The sequence below is a fragment of the Strix aluco genome, chromosome 9 (genome assembly GCF_031877795.1).
Source record: "Strix aluco isolate bStrAlu1 chromosome 9, bStrAlu1.hap1, whole genome shotgun sequence".
NCBI classification, from domain to species: Eukaryota; Metazoa; Chordata; class Aves; order Strigiformes; family Strigidae; genus Strix; species Strix aluco.
The window spans coordinates 22,239,347-22,255,795 of record NC_133939.1 but is presented as its reverse complement, the minus strand read 5'-3'; the positions used below and the strand labels follow the sequence as shown (position 1 = coordinate 22,255,795).

General features: G+C 51.7%; 1 long non-coding RNA gene across 2 annotated transcripts in view; it reads left to right on the top strand.

Annotated features, from left to right (window-relative positions):
- LOC141927197 (uncharacterized) overlaps positions 1–16,449 on the top strand; it is a 49,340-nt gene that overhangs the window by 13,741 nt on the left and 19,150 nt on the right. The window contains exon 1 of one of the 2 annotated variants that reach the window (XR_012624323.1): positions 22–156. The exons of the other annotated variant lie outside the window; for it this stretch is intronic. This is a non-coding gene — a long non-coding RNA (uncharacterized LOC141927197). Of the gene's footprint in view, positions 1–21; positions 157–16,449 lie in introns of those variants that run through there. 2 annotated transcript variants of the gene reach the window in all.

Sequence of the window (16,449 nt, the reverse complement as noted above, 5' to 3'; positions counted from 1 at the left end):
CTTTCACGCTTTATCACAGCTCTTTCTTGAATCCTATTTCTTAAATTGCCAGCGCGGTGTAGCCCCGTTTCGGACGCGCTCTGCAGCCGGTCACAAGCCCCAAAGAGAAGCGGTGGCGCCCGCCAAATAGGAGGAGAGATCCGCCAGCCGTGCCAGGTAGAGTTTTACTTTGTACAGTTGTAACCGCAATTGCCGAGGAGACGGCTCCGCGCTGCTGCGCGCTGGCGGCCGCGCTCTGGCCGCCGGCAGGGCCCGTCGTCCCCGGGCAGGGCAGGGCCGGGGCCGGGGCCGGGGCAGGGGCCGGGGGCGGCGGGCAGCAGAGCCCAGCAACTGCTGCGGCAGCCCGTGTCGTGTCCCCCCCCCCGAAGCCCCAACGTTTATTTGGTGCAGCTAACGCGGCTGCGATTTCCCTTGGGAAACGCGTGAGGAAGATGCAAATAATAATATTTAAAAAAAAAAAAAATAACGGCAGCGAAATTGGGGGCACTGTGATTGTAAACTGTTCGTGTCGTCTGCTAATGGCGTGTTGTGCATGGCAAGGAAAGATGTGATGGTTGGCTTAGGCAAGGCACGAAGTGGGCACTCCGGAATGGGGGCAAGTGTTGCTCAGCTTTTCTCTCTAGTATTTCTTGTGGGTCACTGGATTTCGCTTTAGCTCGTGGAGGAAGAAGGCAGGAAAAAAAAAACAACCCTACACGAAAAAAGTTACCTGGCTGGTTGTGGCTTTTAGCTGGTAGCGCTATTTGCTAGGCTCAGTCTTGGCCTCCGTCGTTGAAGCCTGCTGTCCAGATGAAAACTAACATTGCCAGACTAGGAGATGGGGAGTTTTGCTCGCTGCCTGGTTTGGTAGTTTAGCTCCCTTTGTCCTTTTTATTTCCGCACCGTCGCGGTACTTGGGCAGCACAGCAATTCCTGCAGATTCCCAACCTTTTCTATTTCTTTTACGTTAATGCAACGAGTAAAACATTCTTTTTCAGAGCTGTGAGCATTTGCAATGCGTCTGGGGATTATTCACGTGGTAACGAGCCCACATCCCCGCTCCCGCTCGCCTCGTTGGGAAAAGAGAACTAGGAATAAAAGCCCAATCGATATCGCGATTCCATTTTTTAAAAGCGAATCTTAGACAATTAACAGCAATAAAACCTGGCCCCTTTTTGAAGTGCTAACTAAAATATTCGAGGGGGGTAGTTGGAAATGTTGGTTCTTTTACAGTTCGCACAGAGAAGGCGAGCTAATACCATTAAACAAAAGGCACTAAGCCACATATTCAGGCTTAGTGAATTCAGCAACTTTTTATATGGGCAATTTGTTTAAGCTTAGATTTCGGAGTACGATGTGGAATATATGTGGTTGAAACCTGATCTCCCGTGGACAGATTCCTTACATCCATTCATCCACCATCCATCCATCCATCCATCCATCCATCCATCCATCCATCCATCCCTCCCTCCCTCCCTCCCTCCCTTTAGAGAGGATAACCCACAGCATTTTACACGTACAGCTGAATGATTTTATTTTTAAAGTGTTACTTGGAGGAACGCCATTGTCCACTGCTAATTTCAAATTCAACACATTCAATAACCCCATTTACACCTAAGCCATTACCCTGGGCTTTCGTTTATGGCAGCTGAAATGTGTAGCAGAGCTCGTAGCTGGTTTTATTTTGGTTATTGCAGACCTTTTGGGTTCTCTGTGTTTTCCCTCCCGTGAATTGTTGCGTGTTTTCTAGCCAGGGGGATGATGCTCGGTCCAGGAGCGTCAGTGTAATGTTTTGCTAACCTTCTGCAGAGCCGAAATGAACCCAAGGATAAGATTATAGTTTCCCCTGTGATTTTTTTACGGCTTTTTAAGGACTGGGGTGTTAAAATATTTTGCGGAACTGGAGAGGTAGATTAGCAGGGTTTCTTGCCAAAGCTGGGAAGCTGGTATTACAGACTGTCCCAGGGGGAAATCGCTCACATTAACCACTAAATGAATATTTGACAAGGGCTCATTCGGGGGTATTATTACTACAAACGGGTCCCTACTGGACTTTCCAAGGGTCAAAGAGCAATGGTTCAATTAATTATTTAGACTGTTAGTAGATTTGGTTGTAATAGCTGTACTTATTTCTGCAACCGACAGCTTCTTGCGGTGGGGGACCTGGGGAGAGGCTCTCTGCCTCGCAGCCCCTGCTCCAGCCCGCGGGGCCAGCGGCTGCCGGCTGCCATCAGACATTTCTTGGCTGAAAACATATTTTTTATTCCTTGAGATGCCCACTGGTGCCATGTGGGACATCGGGGGTGGCGGTGATCCCCGCAGCAGCGTGTTCTCTCTCAAGATTAATTCCTCCTCGTCCCCAACGGGCAGCAGACCTGTGTATCTGCCTCCGAATAGGAGGTAGATAGCTCAGCAATTTAAGTAGTATATAATATAGGTCCCACTGAAAGAAAGAGGCCCATTACTGATACGTGTGATTAGATACACTTCAGTTATTTAAATCCTGATCTAACTCAAATATTAAAATCTAAAGCCTGCTTCGGTGCGTACGAGACTTCCGAGGATATATGCAAAATGCTGACATTCAGATGGCAGGAGAGCTTCGTCTTTGCGTTTTTAACGCCAGCCAGCCTCGCCTGACACTGTCGTTTCAACATTTTTGTTGTTGGGGGGGGGGGGGGGGGGAGGCGAGAGAAGGGAGGATTATTTTGTTTAATTTCTACAACAAACATGTCCGCAGTAGTAGATACTAAAAAAAAAAAAAAATGTTGGGAGTGTGCGATTAGGTGACAATAATATATGTTGAATGAATAAGAGATAAGCTGCAAGGGGGGAGAGGGAAGCAGTAATTACAAACCCAATTCATTCAGCTTTTCAGGACTTTTGTTGTGGGAGCTCCATTGACGGGCTTCGAGCTGCCAGTTTTCTCACATTAAAAAGAACTGATCAGCGCCTCAGGGGGACAAGCAACACCGCTTAACTGCATAGTGATGGGGTCCTCATTTAGAGCCATTACAACAAGAAAATTAAACAGAGCCTTTGTGTGCACCAGGTTTACTTTTCAATTGCTGACAGTTTATAGCTAACTGCTCAGAGATTGAAGTTTGATTGCGGTTTGATCGCCTGCTAGTTAGCACCACCGTTATTTTAGTTTTGGTAATTAAAAACAGTTTTTATGACGATGGCACGGGGAATTGCAAGAAGTTTGGTACTATTTTGCTTTTCAAGAATCAATTCACTTGGCGAGGACGTTCAGCGCTGAAGTGAGTGTGGGGGCCGTTTCACTCGCGAGATGGGGAAAAAAAAAAAAAAAAACAACAAAGAAACCCAAGGAGCCCAGGAATGGAAATTCCCGGAGCTGCACATTTGGCCGTGCGGGAGCGGGAGGGCGAGCTCCGTCCCCCGGGCCGGCACCGCGCCGGCTCTGCCCGGGCACCGCGGCCCGGCCGCGCTGTGCGCTTCGCTCCGCGCTTGGGAGTGCGGCGGAGCAGCCTGCGCTGGCAGGTGCCGTGCGGCCGGAGCGGGGAGGGGAGGAACAAAGCAAAACCCCAAACCTTGCCGTGATGGTTTTGGAGCTTTGCTTCTGGAGTCCGCAGCGGATTCGCTGTGGCTGAGTCCTGTGTGCGTGTGAGTGTGCGTGTGGGTGAGTGTGTTTGTACCCGTGTGCGCCTGTGCGTGCGGGGGGAGGGGGCGCGCCGAAAAGAGCTCTGATTTTTCAGTATAATTTAGCAAGGTCGGCGGCGAGCTGGGCTCGGACACTTGCTGCTCGGAAGGAGGTCGGTGCCCGCCGGCCCGGCTCTCCCGCAGCAGACGCCGGCACCGCTGAAGAGGGGAGCGCCGGGGGGAGCCCCTGCTCGGAGGGCTCGGCCGGGGGCGGCCGTGCGGGCAGCGGGGCCGGGCCAGGCAACTTTCTCCCGGAGTTTGTCTCCGGTAACTCCGGCTGCAGGAACCAGCGCGGCGGGCCGCCTCGCGGGACCTCTGCCGCGTGGACGAGAGCTTTTGCGGCGTGTTTTTATGTTTTTGTTCTGTGGGATTTTTTTCTCTTTTTTTTTTTCTTTTTTTTTTTTTTTAAATTCGATGTGTTTGGTTTGCATCCCCTTCTCCGCGTCCCCCCCGCCCGATAAAAAAGCCTCTCCCCCCTCTCCAAGTGCTTTTCAGACTCAAGTCACCGAGCGGTGGCTCCAAGGCGGTTGACTTCTTCAGAGGAGCGAGAGGGCCCGCAGCTCTGGGGGGTCCCTGAGGGGCACCCCAAGGGACGGGGGGCTGCCAGGCCGCTCCCGCGGGGCCCGGCGGAGCTCGGTGGGGCCAAAGTGGCCATGCCGCCCGTTCCTAGAGGCTCCGGGAGGGCGGCGGGACACCGGGGGAGCCCCGGGGCGCGGAGCTGGGCTCCCCAAACCTCGTCCCTCTCCCTGGAGCCCAGCAGCGGGCACAGGGCTGCGCCGTCCCCCCCCCGGCCGGGATGTGCCCTCGCTCCCGGGCAGATGGCGGAGACCCGCGCCCTGGGCCGCTGCCCCGGGGGGGGGGGGGGGGGAGGCCCGGCCCCCTGCGGGCTCCCCCGCCCCGGGACCTCGGTGACCCCATCATCTCCGCAGCAGTTAGGGCTGATGACGTAATGTGGGCGCTTTTTTTGCAGAAAGTCGTGATAAACGGGGGAGGGGGAGTGGTGGGAAGGGTGGAGTAGAGGGGGGGAATCCCACTGGGTGCTGGAGAGAAACACAGGCCTTTGCAGATCCTCTCCCGCGGGAACTCTCCGGAGGGGTGCCTTGGGGGACACACACACCCCCCCTCAGGCTGCGGGCCTGATCCTGCGAAACTGCCTCCCCTCCTGGGCAGCTCCCCGGCGCTGGGGAGGCCTGGCCGGGCGAGCGGGGCTTACTCGGGCCAGTAAGGACGCCCAAGGCCGGGTCCGGCTTAATTAGTACCAGAGCCCCGCAGCTCTCTGCAAGGGCGGCCGGGCCGGGCGGCTGCTCCTGGGAGCGGGGCCGGGGCTCGTCCCCGCGCTGCCCCCGGCTGTCCGGCTCCTGCCTGGGGTGCGGGAGCCACGGGAGAAGCTCTCCGACGTGTCCTCCTGGCATTTCTTGGAATGATGGTTCCTTTAAGCTCTTACAAATTGCAAAAGTTGCGGAAGACGGAGAAATAATTAATGTATTAAAACAAGCAGCGAATTCCTCAGGAGGCACCTTATCAACTCCAGCCACACTGGCTTCATCCCTCCTCGTATGCTAATGCCCCGTGACGTCACCGGCGCCAGATTGAATGTGAATCAGTTATGAAATTATTAGTTTTAGCTTAAAAAGCAATCTGGCTCTCCCGCGAGTGGGGTTTGCGTTGCTGCGGGTTCTCGCTCCGTGTCCTCCTCATGTTATGCACACACAGTAGTTGCGACTTTCCTGTCACATGAATCAATATTTCCAAAGCACACATCCAAACAGGGGTTGATGTAAAGAAACCCATAGATTAACTGGGTCCCGTTTCTGAGGCGGCTGTGTCTTCCTTATCGATACACACATTACACCCGAAACCAGACAAATGGATTTCCTCCTACTTTTCAGGTAGGCAACAGCTCCTTGTGATTTATTTCTGTTAAGATCCCACTGAGGGGGTGTGATTCTTTGCCAGCGTCTGAGAAAAAATACCCAGGAGTGTTTGCTTTTGCTCGCGATGGAGGAAAATGGGCCAGCAAGGGGGGAAATACAGAAATTTGGTTTTGTTTGTTTCACTTAGAAAGATTTTTATTTTGGATTTTGAAAAGGAGAGCAGCCCAGCGGCGGAGGGCCAAGGGATCTGAGCGGGGAACAATGGGAATTAACACCGTTTCAGTCGCTGAGGCCACTCTAATTAGATGTGTGGATCCGGCGAGATCAAATACCTGAATATAAACCCCTCGGCTCGGTTTCTTTTGCTTGCAAATGCTTCTGAAAAACGGTTCTTGAAGAAACCAAACTAGCTCTCAATTCCCCGGACTCTCTTTCGAGGACTTTTGCCGATAACAACAACTTTCTCCCCGGGTTAGGGGGGCCGGCGCATCCCCTCCCCGCGGTGGCCGCCGGCCCCGGCGCTGCCCCGCCGCCCCTGCCCGGGCACCCACGGTAACACCCCCCGCCAACGCCCCCCCCCCCCCCCCCCCCAGCTGCTTAAGGACACTTCGGTCTCTTTGGCCGTTTCTTTCTCCCCGTCTCCCGAGAGCAGGCTGCTCTGCTACCATGAATTATGAATAAACTTGTAGCTCTTTCTCCTGGGGACACCCGACATCGGCCCCTCGCTCTGTTCTCGGGGGCTGGGGGGGCCCCGGCGCGCAGCCGCCCCCGGCCGCGGGGAGGGAGATGGCACTAGCCCCGGCTCCTTCTTCCAGCAGCCCCCTAAGCAAAGAAAGGAAGAAAGAAAAAGTTGTAACTGGCTGAGAAGTGAGTTTTCTGACTAATGAAATCCAAAATGAGTGGCGAATATAAAGTATTGTAAGATTTCTTCCCTGCCCCCCCGGCACTGATTGGCAATACTCTTTTTTTTTTTTTTTTTTTTTTTTTTTGTGTTGGTTTGAAAAGCAGGAAGAAATGTAATGAATTGAGTGCTGTCAGAGATGTCTTCTCTGTTGATGTGGTGAATGGCAGTAGCTCCCTGATCCAGTGCAGGTGCAGTAGAGCTGGGGAATAAAAGAGGGGGGCTCTCTGTTCAGTGGAAAAAGCACATTCCCTACAATAGACCACACACTGCCAGCCAGCACGGCATCAGCTCACACTCTCAGACTTTTTTCGCCTCTTTCCACAGTCCTGAGCTCACAAAATGGCTATACATTAGCACTAGTTAGGGTTTGCTTTTAATGAACAGTTGTGACTCCTTTTGACCAACATTTAAATCTGCTGTGCTCTCTCTGAAGACAGGTCTGTTTTGATCACAGGTTTTAAAAAATGGCCCGTTTCCTCACAAGGCGGCTCATTCAGGGCCATCAGTTGCATTTGATTGGGGGGGGGGGAGGGGGGGGAAGCAAGCTCTCGATTAATAAATGCGTTTTCCAAGTGCTCCGAACGGGAAAGTTTTGTTTTTGTTTTTTTTTTTTTCTTTTTTTAAATATATAAAATGCTGTGGGGAAGAGGAGAGACACTGTTTTTAAATGGGTGAGATGGTCTAATCCTATACACGAACGCATATTAATCCTGTTTAGAGATAACCTGTCTCCTTTTTGGCTTAATATATTATCCTTATACACGGATAAAAACTTTGTGCTCCTATTAATTCGGTCCAGATTGGTACTTCTTGGCTTATTTCTGTCACTTTTTTTTTTTTCCTCCCCCCTCGACAACCTGCTCAGAGGAAGCTAGATGGTTACACTTGGTTACTCAAGTTTTATTCGAAATTATTTCCAGAGCGAGGGCTCACTCCTCAGCCAAGGGGGCTGATTGATTCTGTCCCTCTCCGCCTCGCATTTAATGTGCCTCGTCCTATCGCGGCCAAGCCAATGAGCCGGGATTTTCGTGGCATCCCAGAGCAGCCCTTGCTGATTCCTCTTGCACCTATCCTGCAAGAAGTAGATTAAGCTCTTTTGGATATACTTGCTGATGCATTGCGCTGAGGAAAATTGCTCGGCGTTTGCTTATAAAAACCCATGTTACTGTGAAAGTTCTTTTTTTCCCCTAATCGTGGTAACAAATAGCATCAGCTCCTGGAACAGTTTGGCAAAGCCATTCTTTGCCTGAACACTGCTAAACGGGAGACGCTGACAGCTAACCAGTTATTACCTGATCTCCGAGTAAACACCCCCCCCCCCCCCCCCCCAGCTGATAACAAAACGTGTTGGCAATAAATGACATTAGAAATAGCAGGCAGATGCCGGTGGGTGCCTGGAGCACGTTTCCAGGGGTCAGATCTTGTCATCCCGCGCACAAAAGAATAGATCTTGTCTACATCGGGGAGAAGAGATCATATCGATGCGCCTATATGAAAAATACAGATCGTTTACACTTTGTTTTCGGGATGTTTCAAACACGCCGGAGCATCATCACCTGACAGCGCCTTATTTACTGCCAACAAGTTGGAGCTCTCCCAGCGCCAACCTTCGTCCCGGTGCGGCTTAATAATAAAAGGAGGAAGGTTGGGGCTTTGCCGGGAGGTGCCCGGGCCCTCCCCGGGCTGGCTGGATGCGGAGTGCCCGGCGCCGCCCGGGTGAAGGGGTGCGAACCGCCGCGGCTCCCCGCTCCGCGTTTCCCACTTTCCTTCCCCCGCGCTACTTGATAGCCTTTGTGTCCTATTGCTGCACACACCCATAATTAATCCTCCTTCTTACCGCTTACATCCCGGACCCAAGGGGCAACTCAAACCTATTTAGATCGCCTTGGTTGGTTGCACAAATTTAAGTGGCAAATGAGTTATAAACCTAATAACTGCTTTAATAAAAATAATTATTTGATTATGGCAGAGGAAATTTGCTGGAGCGCAAGGATGCGGCTGGGTTTGCGTTTTGGTGGCGGTGAGAGTCGTTTTGGATTGAACTCAAACGCCTTTTAAAAACATTACTCTGAAAAAAAAAAAAAAAGAATAAACCAAAGCACAACCCAAAACAAAAAGCGCCCCAAAATCCCAATCCTAAACCCAACCTCACATCAACAAAAAAATCGCCCCGATTCGCGGAGCGTTGTGGAACATTTCCCGCGATATTCGAAAGAAGAATTAATTTGTAAACAGAAAAAGCAAAATGAGATTTGTGTGCCTTTGAATTAATTGAAAACAATCAACACGGGGGACCATTAATCACAGACGCTGGTACCCCTCTCACTTTTTTTCCCGTTAAGGATGAAGTTTCTGAGCCTCTTTCAAGTGTATTTATGCTTCTGGTTTTACAAGGAAAAGTGAGGATGCAACAAGACCAGTCGCGTTGTCCTCTCTATACTTTTAACGCTAGCATATTGTTTGATTACTAATTCGAGTTAATATGATCTTTATGGCAACATAACAGTGGATAATTGGCCCTTTTTCTGAACAACAATGTAAATCACAATCGCTTTATTATTTAATAACGTCAAACGCTTCGTTGGATTGGCCCCGACAGAGAAGACCTTTTCTTTCTAGGCAGTGTTGTTGAGAAAGAACAATGCAGATCTAATTGTGGAGATTTCAGAAGTTGGCTCCTGTAAATGAACAGCTTAGATATGGAAGTTCCAGCAGATGTCTGCACTTTTCCCTGTGACAAACCTTGTAACCCCCCTTCCTCCCCCACTGCCCCGTCCTCCCCCCTCCCCGACTTATTGAAGATTTTTTGTTCTCACATCCTAGCAACAACCTAAATCTTCCAGTCGCAAATACACCCCTTTCCCCCCGTTGCTATACAGAACTTCAGATGGCAGGCTTAAGCGTACACACCAAATTAGTGCTTGGCCCAAGGCGCGTTCGCCCCTCGCTCGCCCCGCGCCCCCCCATCAGCTGCGGGCCGGGGGGGTTGTCGGGCCGGCGGCGGGGGGGTCCGGGGGGGTTTGGGCTCTCGGCGCTGTGGTTCGCCACCTTCTTGCCAGCGCTGTAGACGTGCCGGGGGTTTGTTTTGCAACAGTTTGGAGGCGACTGCGAGTTGCGCACGCCGTTATGTGGCAGGGAAGGTGCCGGGGCCTGCCAGCCCCGCGGGGACGGCGGGACCGGCCCCCCGGCGGAGCCCCCCTACGTGCCATCCGCTGCCCGGGGGGGGCGGTCCTGCTTCTCCGACGCCCCTTGTCCGGCCCAACTGACCCAAACTCTCCCGGCTCCACCGTGCCATCGGCAAGGAGCTTACCCCGGGGTGGGGGGCACGCCTGCGGGGACAGGGATCCCCCCAGGATGGGTCCCAGGGAGAAGTTGTGCGACTTCTGGCGGGGCGGGGGGAAGCGCATCCCAGCGCGCATCCTCTCTCCCGGCCCCATCCCCCGGCCCTTTGCTGCGCGCTGCTCCGCGGAGCGCCCCGCGGTTTGGGCGCTGCGCAGGTTTTTCCCTTGAGCTTGAGGCGACCTGCCTGGGATCAGCCCGGTCGGGGGGGCGAGTCCCGCTCCCCTCCTGCACCGCCGGCCCCTCCGAGGGCAATTCCGCGAAGAGGAGCTGATCTGGCAAACTTTGGGGGAGGGAGTTGGCAGCGCTGCCGAGCCCCTGCCCCGTCCTGCCGGCTCGCCCCCAGCCCCAACAATGCGCGCTTTGATGCGCGTTGAGGGCCCCGCCAGCGGGGGGTTCGGGCGACGTGCACCAGCCCCCCGCGCAGCTCATCGCTGCCAGGGTGTCAAAAGATGAGGCAGATACACCAAACTCGGGATGTTTTCCCTTCCTTTTGTGTTTTTTTCTTTTATTCCTTTCTTAAAAAAAAAAAAAGACACAAACTAGCTAAATCCTTTTCCGAGGCAAGCAAGGCGAAGCGCCTTTTCTGCTCCTTCCCGGGGTGCTCCCACGCCACGCCAGCCGCCACGTCTCAGCGATGCGGGTGCCGGTGCTGTGCCCCGGGGCTCCCCGGGCCCCCGGCACCCCGCCCGGCCAGCCGGGCCGTCCGCGGGGCGCCGCCGCCCCAAAGACCTTACACCTGCGACGGGGTGGGCTTTTTTGTTCGTTTGCAAGAACTCACTCGAGGAAGGTATTGAGAGCACAGACCTGATCACTGAAATTCCCCGAAACAGAATCCCAGGTTCAGTGACTCGGGGTTGCCAGCCCTGCCTGCAACCGTGGGAAGTGGTTGATGAATCCCTATTGACCTTTGCGACTTTTTCTCCTCGAGTGGGTGGAAAATCTTGATTTTTTTTTTTTTTTTTTTTTTTAGTCCTACCTTTCCCGGCTTGTTTGTTTATTTGTTTTACAACTTTACTTTTCCCTTCTGTTATCGCTTGGCGGGGGGGGAGCCCCGCACACGCTGGATGCTTCCCGTGAGAGCGCGGGGGAGTGGGTGTGCAGGGGGTCGCCGGGGCTCTCCCGGCTGGCAGCGGCGGCCCCGCGGCTTGCCAAGGGTTAACCGTGCCCGCTCCGGGGTCTGCGCAGCCATGGATGAAACTGCTGCGACTTTTCCCAAAAACCATCAACAGGAGGGAGATCCCCCGGAGCCCCGGGCTGCAGCGGGCCGGGCCGGGCCGGGCCGGGGGCGGGGGAGGCCTGGGCGGCTGCCACTCCCCCCCTAATGAGCTCATTTCCATGTCTGCGCCTCCCGCCACTGTGAGAAAATCCGCCGGGACATCCAGCGTGCCGATGCGGCCTGGACTGCCCCGGTCTCCCCGGTGACAGCGCCCGCCCGGGAGAGCCGCACCGGCTGAGGGGGAGAGAGATAAATAAAATAAAATAAAACTTCTGCCAGCCCCAGCACCTCGCAGGTTTCCGCGGGGGTTGGGGGAACCCCACGGCTGTCTTTGGTGGGGCCGGGCTCCCCCGAACACCCGCCTGGAGCAGTGCGGGGGGGGTGGGGGGAGGGTGCAAAAGTGCCCGGGGACAGTCCGGGAGGGGGAAGGGAGCGCTGAACAGCCCCACACTTATCAATAACAAGATGTATAAATATCAAAGTGAAGGAGCCCGAGTAAGTCTTTCTAGAAGCGAGGAGGAAGCTTAAGCAGCTTTCTTTAATGGTGATTTGTAGCTCTGTAAGGGGCACGGATAGCAAATACCCTGCAGGTGCATGTTGTAACACTGCCATCCGGACTTTAATGTAGATTACTCTCCAACTCGTTTGATCGGTCCTTTGAAACCCTTTACAATTGCCTGTGACGAACCGCCAGTCTCAGTTTTTTTTTTCTTTGAATAATGCCTTAAGGGTAAGTCCTCGGGGCTTTTAAAGATCTCCAGCACATTTTAAAAAAATCACGTTAGATTTTTACTTTAGAGCGTGGGTCCATGTCTCTCAACTTGCGGCTGTTAACAGGCATCTTTTAAATCATTAATCATCTAATAGCCACCAACTTTACTCTGGAGGGGAAATACGGAGATCTTCTAAAGGCCTCCAAACATTTCTATAGCTTTTGGGATCATCCTGGTTAAAATTTAGGAGGCAAACACCCCATCCCTTCTGCTGAAGCCCTGGAGCTGGTGGGTCTCCGGTGTTTGTGGACACCGCTGAGTAAATCTGCGCTGAAGGCCTTTCCTCTGGCCATCGAGAAACCCCCCCGTGTGGGTTTAGAGAGCAAACCCGAAGGGTGATGCAGGGGAGCAGCCCTGTTGGAGGGCGGGAGGGCCTGTGGGGGAGCAGGGAGCGGGGAGGGCCCCCTCGACCCCCCCGGGCCCTCCCGCACCCTGACCCTGCCCTGGGACCTCCACCCGCTGCTGTGTCGGTGCCTCCTAGCAATCAGGGAGCATTTTGGGGGGAGGAAAAAAAAAAAAAAAGACAAGACGAGAGGACGCAATAAATCCGGCAGATGTTTCCACTCTCTCCGCAAATAACGTTTAACCTTTAATATTTATTCGTTACTATTAATTCAAAAAAATAATTACTGAACTTTTGGCCCTTCAACTTCCACAAGCGGCGCTTTGTTTCTCTAAAATAAACTTGGGAGAAGCGATCCCTCCGTATCAAACTAGGGATTTGAATTAAAGGCCCATTTGGGACACTTGAGACTACAAAGGGTTACACATAAATAAATGCCACATTTGCCTATTGCAAAAGTTTTCTCTGTCCTTTCTCAGTCACAACAGGGGAGGAAAAAGCCGTCGTTTATTATCTAGCGCTGGGCAGGAGCAGCCCCTCCAGAATGTGCTCTTAGATTTGGCCGGCAGAAGAGGGACTCTTTTTTTCCCCCCCTCAACAGCAGCTCCTTTTGTTCTCCAGATCTCTTTCCCAATTTCAAGCTTCACTTGCAGATCCTAAGTTTGTTTGTTAATGACGCTATTACCATCTGGCTCGTCCTACTTTCCAAAAGATATAAATCTCCCCAGTTTCATTGCCTACATTATCATTTAAGTGCCACCATAGCTGGAAGAAAAATATGCTTTCAAGGCTGCAAATTCTCTTGCACGGAGAAACTTCCCGGGCGCGGAGCTGCCGCCCGCCCCGCCGGGCTGCGGGCCGCCTGGCAGGGATGGCTCCAAATGGATTTCACCTCGTAGCGATGCTGGGAGAGGGGGAGACAGCACGATTTCAGTTTTACACCAGAAACTTAAGTGAACCTCGCCCCCCCACCCACCCCGTCGCCCCTTTTGTGGCTGTTTAATGCATCTGGCTACTTTGAACCGTTATCTTCGGCGGGGAGAGGGATGCCCGCCCGCCCGGCGCGGAGAGGGCAGGATGGGTCCTGCCCCTGGCAGGCTCCTCTTTTCCCTTACCCAGCGTGAACCCCCGTCTCTCTGCAATAAGTACATATTCCATACGTGTGAATAAACCTTTCCCACAGGCGTCGTACAGTAAAGGGAAAAAAAGTTTGGGCTCCTCTTAGTGCAAAGCGGTTGCAGATTTGTGTGCGCTTAAGCATAAAGGGACGGGGGGGGGAGGGCGAGAAGGGATGGGGGAGGGAGTTGGGTCGGTTTGTGTATGGGCTCCACAATGACTCTATTTATTCGCTGCAACCAGCCTGGGCAGATTGAATAGGCGAGAGAGAGACACTCAGCCTTCCCAACGCGTGGGCTTTGTGGGATCTAGTCCCCACTAGCAGATTTCGACTGCTAATTTCCCATTCTGCGAGGCTCTCCTGCAAGGAGACACGGCCGTGCCCATCAGCTCCGTCTCCCCCAAACACCGCCCGTGTTTCCAGTCCTTCACCTCTCCGCCTAGAACTTTAGCGAAGGGAGAAGTTTGAACCTTTATCGTTCTTTTGCCGGGTGTCCGGCAACGTTTCTGTGGAGAAAAAAAAAAAAAAAGTGTATGTACACACACACTCTTACACACAATATTGTCAAGGGAGGAAAAATATGATACTCCTTTAATATGGGAAAGAAACCCAGGGATTTTTTTTTTCCCGAGTGATCTAATTGTTATAAATAATTACGGATGAAAAGAAAACTCACTTATTATGCACTTCTAATACTGTGACTGCCTAGGAGAGAAAGGGGGCCAAACCAGTGATTAATTAATATCGCACTGGCGTAGCTGTTTTCTCGCGAAAGGCCTTTTCCCCCCTCGCTGCTGCCGAGTTATCATTCCAGCTCGAGTCATGTGTAGCCAGGAAGGGATCTTGTTTATAAATTTATATGACGACCTTTTCTTTGTGTGTGCTCTAAAGTTGATATGGACAAATTGCAGAGGTATACAATTTAAGTAGATGCACTTTTAATCACCGATCATTAAAATGGTTATGTTAAATATACTCAATTACATGCATGACTTCACCCTAACAGTACTTTCTATTCTCCCAGCTGCTCACGTATTCCTTAACTATAGTCAGCAGAAGAAACTCGATTATGCTGAATCCATACATTTCTATGGATTTCATCAGCCTAATTAATGCTTCAGTGTGGTCCATGTGTCTGAATGGTCCCTTTGCTATTACTTGGGTAAGGAGGCAGTGCTGGAATGCAGAGGGTCTTTCTTTCAAAGATACCCATGGGGGTCACTCTAGGACTCTAATGGCAAAGGTAGCAAGTGTTAAATAGCAGAAACATGCAGAGAAAGGGAAGGCAGCGATGTAAAAGGGACATTGATACTGTAGGTATGCCCAACAGGTCAGTGATGATAATTAAAACGCTTAAAGAAGAAAAGGTAAACGGAAAGCTTCCACAATTCGCAGCGTGCCTGGTTAAAAGCAAACAAATCAGCCCACAGAAACGCACCTTGCTGGTCCTGGCGGGGGGGAAGAAAAAAAAAAAAAAAAAAAGAAAAAAGTTGACAGCCGATTTTTAGCCTAAATAACTACCAGGGTAGCCTCTTCTGCGAGCATCGCGTTTGAATGCCCCGTCTCTTCTCCAGTTTTCTCGCTGTCGAAATGCAACCTGTCAGGGAGAGGGGCCGGGCCGGGCACCCCCGGGGCCCCGGCCGGGGCCGGGACGCACCGAGCTGGCAGGAGCTGCCCTTCCCCTCCCCAGCTTTCTCCCGAAATGAAGAAGCGATTAACACAAATAGGATGCGTTGCGGCTTTAGCGCAAACAGCCAATGGCGGCTTGTATAACACATCTTCCCATCTTAGCATTTAGTGGGATCTAAACGGCCAGAGCGGTTCCTGCTATTCCAGCAACATTTTAATCGATGAGAAATGCATCGAGATGTATTTATTTTTTTGTTCCCACCTGTTGTAGTAGAAGACCATCTGATCACACCTTGCTCTGGCTGCTGGGAGACGTGAGGGGAAATCAGAGATCTTTCTTGTCACCCACTGCACTGCCAAAAAGGTGATGATGGAGCCCGCATCTCTTCCCTGTTCTGCAGCTCGATTGTCCTAACTTCGAGTCAGTGCCTTGCTGCAGCCTTCATCCTTCAAGTGGAGAGAGAAAGCAGGGAAGATTTCAGATCTATAACCAAATTATAACCTAGGAACTTTATGCTTGTCATGCTAATTTAATGACTTTTATACTAAGTGTAGACTTTCTGTCTTTTGAAATTAGCTCTTCAAAACGCTTTGTGTAATGACAGACACTAGACATAAGAGACAAATGCACAAGCAATAGTAGGATAATAATCTGGCAAACACTGTGCCGTTTAATATTAAAATGGAGAACAAAGTGCATTAAATCTCAGCAGAGAGGTACATCGGTGTCCAATGCCATTGGTCACTCCAGAGGGTGTCCTCCAACAGCCGCCATGTCTGGGTTCACCTGGAAAGTGAGCAAATACCAGATGCCAAGTACAAAATAGTATTTCACGCAGCGCGGTGCCCCTTTGCATTCTGGTGGTGCTTACGCGTGTCTGAGAACTGTAAATATCCTGATTTCGACAGGCCAGTTCTGCTGGGCCCAGCCCCTTGCTCGGTTCCCAGCGGGGGGATGTACATGCTGCGCTCGTATATATGGTTCAAATGTACACATCCCCTCTGTCCCTGAGAGTGTTTCTGTGCTCCCATGTTATGAGTGGTCCAGAAATCTGTCCAAGAGATGGTCCTGATAACAAAGGGAGGGGTAAACCCAAAGCTATAGGTGTATTGCAGTCTGGGCGACTCACTCATTGCCTATAATTGTAAATAAGGTAAGTTCACACGACGATCGAGTAACGAGGGAACAAGAGGCCTATTTTAATCAGGTGGTTATCTCTCCTTGGTGGAGATCAGAGCTCCATCGCTCCTGGCCTTCTCATTGTGTCCCCCCTGCTGGAAATGACAGCTCCTTCAGAAATAACCAACTTGGTCCCTGGATGGGATTTCAGCTCTTTTGCACTACACATGTACCAATTGTCATTTTACAGCTACAGCGAAACCTCTAAATTATATAAGTGTATAAACTGGGCCTCATTAAATCCCCCCTTTTGGATAGCCTCAAGGTTGGAGAGTATATTACTGTAAGCCAGAGGAGACTTAAATTATATCCAAATGGGGATTGAAACGTAGTGGTACTTAAGCACACTCCTTGTCTCAGCTGCAGAGGTTTCATTTTTCCCCTTCAGAGTGTTATAATATTACAAACGCAACAGTTTCCTTATGTCAA